The sequence below is a fragment of the Sus scrofa genome, unplaced genomic scaffold, assembly GCF_000003025.6.
Source record: "Sus scrofa isolate TJ Tabasco breed Duroc unplaced genomic scaffold, Sscrofa11.1 Contig1212, whole genome shotgun sequence".
NCBI lineage: Eukaryota > Metazoa > Chordata > Mammalia > Artiodactyla > Suidae > Sus > Sus scrofa.
In genome coordinates, this window is record NW_018084834.1 from 21,225 (window position 1) to 33,755 (window position 12,531).

Consider the following 12,531-nt stretch of genomic DNA (forward strand, 5'->3'; position numbering starts at 1 on the left):
CTTATGGACTTGATGCCTCTCCTGGCTTACTATTTCAATGGCTTTTATTTCAATGGCTAATATTTCAATGATTTTAAGGCTTTACTATGACTGGTGGAGTGTTCTAGGATCCTTTGTAGATCATAATCACTGCGTGACTGAATATTACTATATCTATGGGGATTTTATAGTTTATCTTTGGTGATTCAGGCATTCTTGAAAGATGAATAACTCTTTTTCAATATATTGAACATTTACAACTTTTCCACAGCTCTTGTGTATTCTCCATAGTAATTTCTGTTTCTTCAAATCTGCATGTGCAGGTTATGTTATGAGGATATATGATGCTGCCTCTCAACTTTGACATTTCTTCAAATCGCCTGGCAAGCTTAAAATACTGACACCATGGTCTCAACACTGGATATTCTCATTTAATTGGATGTGGGCATAGTTTGAGAATACACTTTTTTGTGCCAGTGGCATGCAGAAATTCCCTGGCCAGGGATTGAATCTGAGCCACAGCAACGACAATATCAGATGCTTAACCCATTGAGCCACCAGCTAACAAAAGAATTAATAAGGACCTACTTTATAGTGCAAGGAAATCGACTCAATAGTGTGTAGTAACTGTGTAATGGGAAAATAATCTGAAGAGGAATGGATATATGTGTGTGTATAATTGTTTTACTTTACACTGGCAACTAACACAATTTTGAAATTCAAGTGTACTCCAATAAAATTAAAGAAAATATTAAAAAGAAATCTTAAAAAATATATTGTGTTGTGAGTTGTAATTCTCTAATTAGCATATCAGAAACACTGTCATATTTGCTACATTTGGCCATGGGATAGAGGCAGATTGGCCTGATGTGGATGGAAGGGCTCCCCTAGTGAGTCAGAAACCAGGGGGTCTACTTGAGACTGCGTCCCACAAGCAATAGAGTGGGACCTGCAGAAGGACCCAGTAGAGTAGAAGTTCTACTCATTTGCTAGTTATGCCCAGGGAACTTTGCTGTGGTCCTGATGGTGGGATGAATTTGGGACCAGGCTGGAAAAAAGATGGACAGGACCTGAGTCTTATTGTGCTAAGAGAAAATGTCTTCAAGTGGGGTGAGACTATCACGATGGACCGTATCTGAGATGCTCCCAGTTTTCCCCTCCTTGAGTGTGAAATGTCTGTACAGATTTAATTCCTGCATGAACACATTGGGAAGTGTTGGGAAGTCACTTCTGGGAATGGAGCAAAAATACCATATGGCTTTCTTCTTGTGGTCTCTCTCTTGCTCATATTCATAAGATCCATTTCCCAAGGAGAAGGCCTATGTGTCAAGGAACTGTGCACATTCGCTGGTTAATAGCTTGTGAACACATGAATCTACCAATAGCCCTGTGATTGAGCTAAAGTTAGCTTCTGCCAGTCAGTCCTTGAAATGTCTGCAGCCCTGGCTGACACCCTGATTGCAACATCTGGGAGGACTTCCGAAACATTCAAGTATCAGTAACCAAATACCAAGTAAAAATCAACAGTTTTCTAATATGTCAGTGTAATTAAGTTAGATGAAAAAAAACTTATACTGACACTGCATTCAAATGAGCACTAAAGGGAAAAAAGGTCTAAAAGAGAATGGGTGTGTGTCCATGTATAACGGAATCACTTTTCTGTACAGCAGAAATGATCACAACCTTGTAAATCAACTTTATTTAAATTAAACTTTAAAATTGGAAAAACACCTTTCTCTAAAACATTTAAATTTCTACCACAGAAAATGCCAACCCACATACAGGCTAAAGAAATGAATATAGGGCATCCTTAAAGTCAAAGAGTAACTGAAATAATAGAAAGACTATCACATTCTTGGCATAGAAAACCTAATGCGGCTTAGATTTTGTGATCGATGCAATGGATTTACGGTGATCAAAATAACACACTGAGTGGTTAAACTGGGGGGTGGTTGGTCTGAATTTCTTGTTAAGATCCTACACGTGGACATAAGAAGCAGGGAATACACGGGAATTTCCTCCTGAGGAGAGAAAGGACTCAGAGACTTCCAAGTACATTAACTTTTCTCCCTTTCATCTTCCATTAATACTAGCAAGTCTCCAGGGACTGGGACCACATGGGCTTTGTGCACTGAGCCTTATATCACACACTGTACATAATTGGCCAGTGCCTCTAGCCCTTTACTTGGACACTTCAAATAGTGTGACTGCACACCTATGTCTCCATTCTTTGTGGGCACCTGCATCAGCAGTTCCCAGCCTGAGTCTGTCTTCCTGCCAGTCCTGAGGAGGGACCCTAAGACTTCAGCCCACACCACACAGGAGAGGGCAGTGAATATGAAGCCCTTGGTCAGGGTCCAGCAGAGATACAGCCGAGCCCAGTAAGTGTTGAGGTGAGAGAGCTGTTGATGGAGGGACTGTTGGGAGTATGTTTTCCTCTTCAACAAGACAAACACAGCAGTTTAGACAACTGAGGGGGCACCAGTAATCACAATTTTGCACCAGGGCCTCTGAAGTTTGTGCTCTTGGTTCTGGTAGAAATGGGGTAACTCTCATTCAGTTTGTGCTTCCACCATCACTGGCTCTGGCTCTGCTTGGCATCTCCCCACCTGTAGCAGCTAATGGGTCCCTAAACAGCCCCCCTGAGCACTTCTGGTGATTATAACAGCAACAATGAGGACAAGGAGGAGAATCAGGCTTACATTAACCATAACATCATGTGCTATGATTGAGGGCCTCCTAAGTGTCAGGTTCTAGGTGTTTTTTAATGTATCTTATTTGATTTTGCATGCATAATCTCTCTCCAATTATAACTGCACAGACACAACTATTACTTTAACAGGGTAAAAGGAGCACAGTATTTTATAAAACTTGTACCAGGTCATGAGTTCGAAAAGGTCGAAGCAAAGTTTGAAGCCAGTCATTCTGGACAGGCTGACTCCAGACACAGGCCATCTGGGCAGTGTTCTCCCTGCCAATGCAAACAGTCATGTCAAGATCAGTCTTGGAAGAGACTCCTTGCTTACTATGCCATTCCTTTGGAGTTTTCTGGAGGACCACAGTGCAGGGCAGTAGGTAGGACTTGCTGGATCAACCATAGGAAGAAGGAAGTGTGAGATTTCAGGCAAAAGTCATAAAGAATTGGCAGAGCACATTTCAAAGCCGATCTCTGCTGACCCTGCTCCTGCATTTCATTTCAGCTGTCTACTTCCTCCTCCATTCTGATAATTGCTCAATCACAAAAGGAAACACAAAAGTCAGAGCCTTAAAATCTATTTCTACTCAAGAAAATGAAGAGCTTTTTTTTTTTTTGAAATTATCTCAGATACGTAGTTAGACTTTCATATGTCTGCTTGAAATTTTCAGAAAGTCTGGCAACATTGAAATTTAGTGTGTGGGATTCAGAGACTGAAAACAATATAAATTTTTTTGGGCTGTGCCCACGGCATCAGATGTTCCTAAGCCAGGGATCTAACTCACACTATAGCAGCACCCCAAGCGGCAGCAGTGACAACATCAGACTCTCAAACTGCTGCACAACCAGGGTACTCCCTGACAGCTTAATTTTGAATCCTGTGTGCTCCTCTTATTCGTAGTGTATTATGGGGAAATTTCTTAGTATCTCTGAGCCCTAGGATTGTCAAATGAATTGATGCCTTGTTGATACAAATCCGTTGAATAAGGACTAACTGTATAATTGATTCCCTCTATACAAAAACTATGTGATGATGCATTAGAAAAGGCAAAAAAAATAGATATTTTGTTACAAACAATGGTAAGTCTAACTCTCATGTCTTCAAAGGAACTTTATATTTGGGCCTAATTTGATTGTTTCCTTATATCCCCAACAGGACACTTTGTTTGTGTCATACAACTACCTTTTCTAGATAGGTAGAGAAGTGACTGAGGCTCATTTATTTCTGATTCCCAGGAACCCATAATACTCTGTTGGCACAGAGGAGGCATGGGGAATGGGAAAAAAATCCCCAGATAAGTGTTCAATTAACCCTTTTCATAGAGACAAAATGTGGGCCACATGGTTTTCACACAGTGAACCGTTCATGCCAGTATTTTTGTCCTTTTCAGGAATTTCCTGTACAACTGCAGACAAGAAAAAACCATGCTGTTATGTGTCTATGTCCTCAATTTTCTATGGGACCTTTTATTTTCCACTTAATAGCATCTGCAGGATGTAATGGTTGAAAAGTCACTGCAGAACTTTTCATAAATATGAGGGGGAAAGAGTCAGAAAAGAAAAAGGGGGTACATATTATTACATAAGCTGAGACACATTTTAGGATTTCATATCATCCATGCTCCCGTGCCTTGAAATAAGAACGACTTCAGCCTCTCTGCCAAGTAATCCATAGAACGTCTTTAAATGGGAGGTTGCATTTAATTGCTATACACATATACCAATAGTGGTTGAAATTCTTTATAAAAATGACCAAATATTTATTAAGTTCCAACTCCCATAAGACAGCTTGACTTTGCCACAGATATTCTAGAGGTGGTGTTTGACCCTCTATTTCCAGGAAGGAAGAGAAGCCCAGAGAGGAGGAGAGATTTATACACACTCTGCATACAGTGGGAGAAAGATCCAGGACTCAAGTGTTTATTGGTTTATTCCTGCACTTGTTCTCAGTCACCTCTACAGTAGCTAAAAATTTGGTTTCTTTTCAAACCAAATTTATGCCCATATTTGAAATGGTGATAGAAGAGTTAATTCACCTTCTTTTTGTTCTTTGTGTCTACCTGTTAATTATGGAATGAAAGAGTAGAAGCTGCAATGGCACTAATATTGTGGGTTATGGGGTTTCCTATGAATAGTCATGTTTTGCATTTCTATATATAAATTCTTTTTTATATAATTTTTTCCTATTTTTTATTTTTTTAATTTTTAATAGTTATTTCCCCAATACAATTTTTTTTTCCTACTGTATAGCCTGGTGACTCTGTCACACATACATTTACACATTCTATTTTTGCACATTATCATGCTGCATCATAAGTGACTAGACGTAGTTCCCAGTGCTACACAGCAGGATTTCATTGCTGATCCATTGCAAAGGCAATAGTTTGTATCCCTTAACCCCAAGCTCCCAAACCATCCCCCTCACTCGCCCTCCCCCTCCCCCTGGGCAACCACAATTCTATTCTCCAAGTCCACAATTTTCTTTTCTGTGGAAAGGTTCCTTTGTGCTGTATATTAGATTCCAGTTATAAGGGCTATCACATGGTATTTGTCTTTCTCTGTTTGACTTACTTCACTCAGGGTAAGAGTCTCTAATTCCATCCATTGTTGCTGCAAGTGGCATCAATGTCATTCTTTTTTTTGGCTGAGTAGTATTCCATTGCATATATATACCACATCTTCCTAATCCAGTCTTCTGTCGATGGACATTTGGTTGATTCCATGTCCTGGCTATTGTGAATATTGCTGCCATGAACGTGCAGGTGCACATGTCTTTTTTAAGAAAAGTTATGTCTGGATATATGCCCAAGAGTATGATTGCTGGGCTATATTGTAGTTCTATGTATAGATTTCTAAGGTACCTCCCTACTATTCTCTATAGTGGCTGTACCAGCTTACATTCCCACCAACAGTGCAGGAGGTTTCCCTTTTCTCCACACCCCATGTAGCATTTGTTATTTGCAGATATATTAATGATGGCCATTCTGACTGGTGTGAGGTGGTATCTCATGGTAGTTTTGATTTGCATTTCTCTAATAATCAGGGATATGGAGCATTTTCTCATGTGCTTGTTGGCCATCTGTGTATCTCTTCCTTGGAGAAATGTCTATTCAGGTCTTTTGCCCATCTTTCAATTGGGTTGTTGGCTTCTTTGCTGTTGAGTTGTATAAGTTGCTTGTATATTCTAGAGATTAAGCTCTTGTCAGCTGCCTTATTTGAAACTATTTTCTCCCATTCTGTAAATTGTCCTTTTGTTTTCTTTTTGGTTTCCTTTGCTGTGAAAATGTTTGTCAGTTTAACTAGGTTTATTGACTGCTTTATTTTTGCTCTTAATTCTGCTGCCTTGGGAGACTGACCTGAGAAAATGTTTGAAAGGTTGATGTCAGAGAGTGTTTTGCCTATGTTCTCTTCTAGGAGTTTGATGGTGTCTTGTCATATTTAAGTCTTTATGCCATTTTGAGGTTATTTTTGTGCATGGTGTGAGGGTGTGTTCTAGTTTCATTGCTTTGCATGCAGCTGTCCAGGTTTCCCAGCAATACTTGCTGAATAGACTTTCTTTTTCCCATTTTATGTTCTCGCCTCCTTTATCAAAGGTTAATTGACCATGGGTGGTCAGGGTTTATTTCTGGGTTTTCTATTCTGTCCCATTGGTCTGTCTGTCTGTTTTGATACCAGTACCACACTGTTTTGATGACTGTGGCTTTGTAGTATTTCTTGAAGTCTGGGAGAGTTATGCCTCCTGCTTGGTTTTTGTCCCTCAGAATTGTTATGGCAATTCTGGGTCTTTTGTGGTTCCATATAAATTTTTGGATAGTTTCTTCCAGTTCTGTGAAAAATGTCATGGATAATTTGATAGGGATTGCATTAAATCTGTAGATCGCTTTGGGTAGTAAGGCCATTTTTACAATATTAATTTTTCCAACCCAGAAGGATGGAATATGTTTCCATTTCTTTACATCTTTAATTTCCTTGATTTATGTTTTATACTTCTCATCATATAAGTTCTTTACCTCCTTGGTTGGGTGTATTCCCAGGTATTTGATTTTTTGGGGTGCAATTTTAAAGGGTATTGTGTTTCTGTATTCCTTTTCTAATATTTTGTTGTTAGTATACAGAAATGCGACTGATTTCTGAATGTTAATCTTATATCCTGCTACTTTGGTGAATTTGTTGATCAGTTCGATTAATTTTTAGGTTGAGTCCATAGGTTTTTCTATGTATAGTATCATGTCATCTGCATACAGTGACAGTTTTACCTCTTCTCTTCCTATTTGGATGTCTTTTATTTCTTTTGTTTGTCTGATTATTGTGGCTCTCTATATAAATTCTTACATATGTGATATAGAGAGAAGTTTAAGAATTTTCATAGGATTGTTTATAAGAAACTAGTACAAATAATAATAAAATAAAAAAACACATTATATAAAATGAAATTTTACTTTACAAATATATTAAATTATGAATGTATTGCATTTATAATATAATAAATATATGTTAATATGTTAAATTTATATTAAAATACAGATTTATAAACTGATAAAAATTATCTTTTAAAAAATTGTATTGAGTATAGTCAATTTAGAATGTTGTATTAATTTCTGCTGTATGGCAAAGTTACTTAGTTACACACACACACACACACACACATGCATCCTTTTCATACTGTTTTCCATTATAGTTTATCACAGGATTTTGAATATAGTTCCCAGTGCTCTAGAGAAGGACTTTGTTGTTTATCCATTCTGTACATAATAGTTTTTCTCTACTAATCCCAAATTCCCAGTCCTTCCCCCTCCCACACCCCTCCCCCTTGATAACTACAAAACTGTTCTCTATGTCTGTGCATCTGTTTTCATCTTGTAAATATGTTGATTTGTGTAATATTTTAGATTTTATATGTAAATAATATCATATGGTATTTATCTATCTCTTTCTGGCTTACTTCTCCTAGCATGAGAATCTCTAGGTCCATCCATGTTGCTGCAAAGAATGTTATTTCATGCCTTTTAATGGCTGAGTAATATTCCATTGTAAAAACAACCTTATCTCATGTAATGTATCACACAAGGAAAAGGCTGGAAGTAGTTGTGTATATTTCACAAGAGACTTAAACACAATGTTGTGGTTCCAATACATTTCAGAGGCATCATGTGTAGTATATTCTTCAGATAAAATTTTCAGAAAGCTGGTTATGGATAAATAAATTAATATTGACATTATGAAAACACTGACAAGAAAACATACCCATCAGCCTCATGACACTCGTTACATTTGGGGTCCAGATCTGCATCTACACTCTTTTTGTCATACTATCTTCCATCATATTCTAACCCAAAAGATTGTATATAGTTCCCTGTGTTATACAGTAGAATCTCATTAATAAGTTCTTTTGTATTATTTAATTAGATTCTACATATAAGTGATATCATATTATAACTTTCGCTAGAAAAAAATTAATGAAGGAGTATTACCAGGCCACTGCAAAATAGAGCCCCCCCCGCCCCCGCAAGAGCAAAGAGAAGTCTCACACAGCAAACATTTTACTGAGATTCTATATGGTTGGTAAAATGAACCCTGTATAAAATTAAAACATTTCAAGAGTTCCTTAAATTTCATTAATGTTTAAACTTTGACAGATGCTCTGTATACTAACAACTTTGCAGTTATCAGTGTGGATGACTACGTGCACTTAACTAGACCATATTTATCAAAATTTGAAGGCCACAAAAGTCAAAGATTAAATGAATTTTTAAATTTTTAATTGAAGTGTAATTGATTTACAATATTGTGTTAGTTTTGTGTGTACAGTAGAGTGATTCAAAGCTTTTTCAGATTATATTCCATTATAGGTTACTGTACAATATTAAATACAGTTTCCTGTGCTATAGAGTAAATCCTCATTGCTAAACAGTTTTATGTGTAGTCATTTGTACCTGTTAATCCCAAACTCCTAATTTGTCCCTCCTGCTCCACTTCCCCTTTGTTGATCATAAATTGGTTTTCTCTGTGAATCTATTTCCATTTTTCTAATAGATTCATTGGTATTATATTTTAGATTCCACATATAGGTGATATATAGTACTTGCTTTCTCTGACTTATTTCACTAAGCATAATATTCTCTAAGTCCATCTATGTTGCCTCAGATGGCAATATTGTATTTTATCCTTCTTTTTCTGGCCAAAACTTCAACATATGGAAATTCCCAGCCTAGGGATCTAATAGGAGCTGCAGCTTCAACCTGTGCCACAGCCACTGGCAACACCAGATCCTAGCTACATCTGTGAACTATGATACAGGCTCTAACAACACCAGGTCCTTAACTCACTGAGCGAGGCCAGGGATCACACCCGTGTCTTCAGCATACTATGTCAGCTTATTAACTCACTGAGGCACAAAGAGAAACCCTTCATTCCTTTTTATGGCTGAATAATATTCATATATATATGAATATTCATATATATTCATGTTTCTTAACATGACTTAAACTGATTGTTGATGGGCACTTGGGTTGTCTCCATATCTTGGCTATTGTAAGCAGTGCTGCTATGAACACTGAGGTACATGTATCTTTTTGAATTAGAGATTTCATCTTTTCAGATTTTTATGCCCAGGAGTGGGATTGCTGGATCATATGGTAGTGAGATTTTAGTTTTCTGAGGAACCTCCATACTGTTCTCCACAGTGGCTGTACCAATTTACATTCCCACCAACAGTGTAGGAGGGCTCCTTTTTCTTCACACCCTCTACAGCATTTATTACATGTAGACTTTCTGAATATGGATATTCTGACAGTGTGAGGTGATACTTCCTTGTGGTTTTGCTTTATATTTTTCACATGCTTCTTGCCATCTCTAGGTCTTCTTTGGAAAAATGTCTTTAGGGCTTCTAACCTTCTTTTTGATTGGGTTGTTCATCTTTTCAGTGCTTTAATTTAGAATACAGATGACACATCCTAACCTTTATAGAGTGTTTATAAATATTCTAAATGAAGAGAATATCAATCACTCTGTTTGAATATAGGATTTTTTTATTTATTTTCCACTGTACAGCAAGGGGTCAGGTTATCCTACATGTATACATTACAATTACAGTTTTCCCCACCATTCTTCTGTTGCACATGAGTATCTAGACATAGTTCTCAATGCTATTCAGCGGATCTCTTGTAAATCTATTCTAGTTGTGTCTGATAAGCCCAAGCTCCCGATCCCTCCCACTCCCTCCCCTCCCATCAGCATGATTTGGAGAAGAGATTGTGGTTGAATATAGATTTTAACTGCTTCTTAATGTTTAAATTATTAGTATTTTTATGTTAAAGCATGAAGGGTATTATTGCACTCTCTTTCTTTCTTAAAGAAGTAGATGTTTTTACTATGATCATAGATTTATTATTTCTAATTTTCTTGCTCCTCTGTTAATCTTCAGTCGAGTGTTTCAAAAGTAAATGTGTACACGAAGAGGTGAATAACAAACAAATGAGGAAAGATTTCCAAGAAGATAGGATTCGAAATACAGAGAAATATTCTGCAGTCAATGACTCCAAGTGTCAATACTTTTTTGTGATTTGCTTGAGTTCAAAATATGGCAATCGTGCTGCATGCCCACTTGCTTGCTTCCTTTCTTCCAACCCTCTTTTCTTGTTCCAAAGGTGTCCACACAATGGAACCACAAAATCTAACAAGTGTCTCAGACTTCTTCCTCCTGGGCCTCTCAGAGGATCCAGACCTGCAGCCCTTCCTCCTTGGGCTGTTCCTGTCCATGTACCTGGTCACCATGCTGGGGAACCTGCTCATCATCCTGGCTGTCACCTCTGACTCCCACCTCCACACCCCATGTACTTCTTCCTCTCCATCCTGTCATTGGCTGACATGGGCTTCATCTCCACCACTGTCCCCAGGATGATTGTGAACATCCAGACTCACAGCAGAGTCATCTCCTATGTGGGCTGCCTGACGCAGATGTCTTTTTTCATCCTTTTTGGACATATGGATGTACTCTTCTGACTGTGATGGCCTATGACAGGTTTGTGGCCATCTGTCACCCACTGCACTACCCAGGCATCATGAGCCCACGCCTCTGTTGCTTCTTAGTTTGGGTGTCTGTTTTTGTTAGTCTTTTGGACTCTCAGCTGCACAATTTGCTTGTCCTACAAGTTGCCTGCTTTAAGGATGTGGAAATTTCAAACTTCTTCTGTCACCCTTCTCAACTCCTCAAACTTGCCTGTTTTGACACTTTCACCAACACCATTATTGTGTATTGTGTTGGCACCATCTCTGGTTTTCTCCCTATCTCAGGGATCTTTTTCTCTTACTATAAAATTGTTTCATCAGTTTGGAGAGTCTCCTCATCAGCTGGGAAGTATAAAGCCTTTTCCACCTGTGGCTCCCATCTGTCAGTTGTTTGCTTATTTTATGGAACAGCTATTGATGGTTACCTTGGATCAGCATTGTCGCCATCTCCAAGAAGGATGTGGAAACCTCAGTGATGTACACCGTGGTCACCCCCATGCTGAACCCCTTCATCTACAGCCTGAGGAACAGGGACATAAGAGGGCTCTATGGAGGATCCTTCGCAGAACAACTTAATACCAGCTTGTGGGAAAATCTTTTTGAAATATAGATTGAAAAAATGAGCAAACCTAAACTTGCAGACCAATGAATACTGCTTCTTTGGTCACATGTTGTTTCAGTCCTCTCTATGTTTCAAAAGTGGATATTACTTCTTTTGATTCATTTTTAGTTGGATTGTGGGAATATTCTGGGATCCATTGTACATCATAATGAATGCATAAGAGGTTCCCCTCAAATACCATGGTATCCAGAAGAAATGTACAACTCTCTTTTACATACTGAATGTTTTCACCTTTTTCCATTATTACTGTTTCTTTTCCACAAAACTTTTGCATCTGTCAAATCTGTTTATTCAAGTAATGTCTGAGCATGCAGTACACTGGTCCTCAAGTATGGATTTTACGGAATCCCCTGAGTGTTTTATACATACTGAGGACTTGGCTCATTACCAGAGATCCTGATTTAGTTGGACTGGTGTGTATCTAGGTAGGAGTTTTTAAAAGCACTTGGAAAGGTTTAGTTGTCATTGTCTCAAGAGATCAACTCGAAAGGATAAGTTACAAAAGAGCTTATTACGACTCCAGGCAATGTCCTCAATACATTGTCCTTCAATATCATAAGATCTTCATTTGTGCTGGTCATTAAGGTACTGTCTCTCTGCCCCCAAATCACCCTTCTATTCTTATCTTGTGATAACAGGGTGGTTCTTTTGAAATCACTGCTCTATCTTCCATATGGCTTTCTTCTTATATACTTTAAATAATGCTTAGTAAGTTTCATTTACCCCAATCAAGAGTTAAGTTCACTACTCCTTTTCTACCCCTAAGCCCTTGGTATTTATTGGCTTCTATCTGTTAACCACACAGTTCCATTTTTTTGACTGTCCTCTTGTAGCTATTTAACCAATTCTCTACGCTCAGTTCATTTAACTCGAATAAATAGCTTGTCCTTTTCTTGATAGACCCTTGAATGATCAACCATAACATGGGGAGTAATCTATGCCATGAGTCGTGTGCAGTTGAAATGTTGACAGATGAGATTAAAAAATAGAAATGTCTTTAAGTACCTACTGTTGATAAAGGTTGTAGAACAGATTTAAGTCCTTGTATATTTCCAGTTGATATGTAGCTCTAAAAGTGTCTGAAGATTATTAAGTTACAAAATTTGTCATAAATAAATTAAACTTTGTCTTCCTTTACTTTACCATAAGCAGTAAAGGGCCTTGTTGGCAGCAAAGGTGAGCTCTTTTTCTTTCACTGGTAACAGGCTGGTTAGGACTTCACTGTTCC

At 38.0% G+C, this 12,531-nt stretch overlaps 1 pseudogene; it reads left to right on the top strand.

The window, feature by feature from the left end:
• Positions 1–10,253: 10,253 nt before the first annotated feature.
• On the top strand, positions 10,254–11,291 carry LOC110258093 (annotated as a pseudogene).
• Positions 11,292–12,531: the final 1,240 nt, after the last annotated feature.